Raw genomic sequence first — 3,107 nt, 5'->3', positions numbered from 1 at the left:
CTGGACCACTTATCTTTCAGAAAATAACCTAACATGTAAGACACTAAACCACAAGGGCTCCTTAAATTAATATGTAATGGAAGGATTAACACTTATTTTCTGTTTGAAATTTTAAATGAGAAAAATCTACTGCTTTCAAAAAAAATCAATACTTCGCAACTCACAATAATTTTAAATAGGCTACTAAAGTCAAGGTAGTTTTAAAGAAACAGAAATATTTTTAAAGACATCTAGGGGAAAAAAGAACTTTTTATTTTAATAAGGAATATAAGACTTACACTAAAATACCCAGCAGTGCAAAAAAATCTGAAGTTTTCTTGTCAAAATCTTCCAGAAAACATTTTCCTTTATTATAGCATCACAAATTAAAAGCACTTTAAGAAGGTTGTGATTTATTCAATAATGATAAAAAAAATTTAAGTGCCTATTCAAGATGTGAACACTCCTAATAATGAACAAAGCACTGTGGTCCTGATTTCTCTGTGCTAAAATCTCAAAAGGTAAAGAATTCAAAATGGAAACATATTTGCATTCAAAACTGAATCATGTCATCCAAGAAAAAATCTGCACCTAAAAAGAGTTGATTTCATTATTTTTCATGGAAATACCATATCTTGTCACAATAGAACGGAAAAAAAAACCCAAAAAAACAACCCAACCCAATCAAAATAGTTTCTGCCCTAATAGGTGGGGGTTCATTTCAGGAACTTGAAGTTGGTGATCTTATGAGACACTAACAATAGAAAGTAAAAAGAAAAAGCAAGAAACTGAATAAAATGTTCAGCACAGTAAAAAGTATATTGGGAAATTCTTCCTATCTGGAAGGAATATAAATCCCATGTGAATGTTTTTCAATTATCCCCAATATTTTAATAAGGCATTTTTCTCCAAAATATACAATGTTTTTTTAAAAGCTTTGAGATCCACTAACTCAACTTTGTACAACTAGTGGGTACTTTAATTGGCAGTATTTCTTAAGATTTATTTCCTTTATTCTTCATTTCAATCTTCTAATCTTTCACAGGATAACATTAACTAGTTCAATATTTACTGTATCTTACAGCTCTTAAATTTTTTAGAAATAACAGTTATAATTCATGTTCCAAAACAAAAAGCCTTGGCAAAATTCAAATAGAAGAGTGGTATTACAAAAAAACTACGACCAAATAAAGCCACCCATTATTATTAAAATGAGGAACAGCACCAATGAAGAGGAAATTTATGGGTCTTATACACTTTGATATTTTAAAATCCTCAAAACTAGAACAATAGGAAATACCATGAATGGTGCAAAAATCATTAAAGTTATTAAAAATTTAATTTTACTTGAGTCCACAGTCAAAACCATGGTAGTAGAAATCAATAAATCAAAAGATGTGCTGTGTTGGGCAGATATGCTGTCCAAGATTAAAATGAGCCTGACTCAAGACATGGCATTTTTCATTGCTTCATATGCATGTGAAAGTTGGACAGTGAATAGGGAAGACCAAAAAAGAATTGATGCCTTTGAATTGTAGTTTTAGAGAAAAGTATCTTATCATGGACTGACAAAAAACCCAAACAAATCTGACTTGAATGAAGAGTAACCAGGGTGATAACTTCATCTCACGTACATACTTCCTAGTTAGTTTGTTGTTTGAAGCACCATAGTGAAACAGTGTTTAAGCTCTCGTCTATTAACCAAAAGGCCACTGGTCAAAACCACCAGCTGACCCTCAGGTATTCCAAGCATAGTGTCTTTTTCTAAAGACTGATACCTCATGACAACAGTTTCACTATGGTGCTTCAAACAACAAACTAACTAGGAATAAATTTAACAACAAAATTATAGATTATCTTATTTTTAAAAGCTATCAAATGCCACTGAAGGATAGATCCAAAGAGAGAATATCCTATTCCTGACTATTAAGACCCTCTTATTTGTTGTTGTTGATTGTCATCTAGTTGCACACGACTCATAGAGAATCCATGAACAAAAGACCTGAGGCCTTTTCTCCAAGTTCATGGAACTTCCAGAGGCATGTGATTAAGGAAGTGGATGCCACTCCTGCTTCCAAACCTCTCTTAAAACTGAGAGCTCCATCAAATACTGTACACAATGGGCAGCCATTATGGAATTTGAGACCTCAATGGTATAAGGTTCAGTGTTACAGCAAACCCAGATTAGCTCAGCACAGCAAACTGACAGAAGAGCGTCGTACAACTCAGAAGAATGCTCCTCCAAAATACAGTAACAAGGGATTAAAACATAATCCCTTCGGCCCAACTTTTAGATACAAGGGCCCACAACGAAGTCTTGTTGACTCTAAGTAAGAGGCTTAAATAAAAAACAACCAAACATTCCACAATGAACCTCAATCAAAACATGAGAGTCCATCTTACAGAGTCCAGTCACTTCACCCAGTCTCCAAAATGGAGACAAGGGCTTAGCCTTAAATGCAAGTGTCCTCCTGGAGGTCTTTTTTACTTTAAACAAGAGGCTTAAATAAAAACAAAGAAACAATCCACACAGATCCAAAACCAAAACAAAAGTACCATTGTACAGAGTCCAGCCACTTCATCCAAGTCCAAAATGAAAGACAAGGGCTTGGTGGTATATGTTGTCATTGTTAAGTGCCATCTAGTACTGACCCTTTAAACAAAAAGATTAAAAAGACCCTCCCATCTGTGGATATTAATTCTCCTCACAATAATTTATCTAATGAGTTTTCTTTTTTGTGTTTACCTTACAGAATTTCAATCTATAAATAAAAATCAAACCAAATCCACTGCTATTAAGTTGATTCCAAATCACAGTGACTCTATAGGACAGAACAGGAGGCTTCTTCTGGAAGATCAGTTGGTAGACATAAATACAGTGATGGGAAATGTGGAACAAATAAAAAGAATATAATAAAGGTCTGGCTTACTGGTCCAATAGAGACTAGTGGGACTCCTAAGACCAAGACTCTAATTACCTTTCTAACATTGAATAAAACTCAACCCCAGACTCAACTTTTAGCCAAATGACAGGCCTATAGAATGACCCATAACACCACGGGGCCACTTGTTCCTTAGAATAACTAACCATATGAAGTCAAAAGAGCTGAATTTTCCCAAAACCTTGA

This window comes from Elephantulus edwardii, unplaced genomic scaffold, assembly GCF_000299155.1.
Source record: "Elephantulus edwardii isolate Elephantulus edwardi_28Jun2011 unplaced genomic scaffold, EleEdw1.0 scaffold00468, whole genome shotgun sequence".
In the NCBI taxonomy this organism is placed as follows: domain Eukaryota; kingdom Metazoa; phylum Chordata; class Mammalia; order Macroscelidea; family Macroscelididae; genus Elephantulus; species Elephantulus edwardii.
This window is presented reverse-complemented; position numbering follows the sequence as displayed.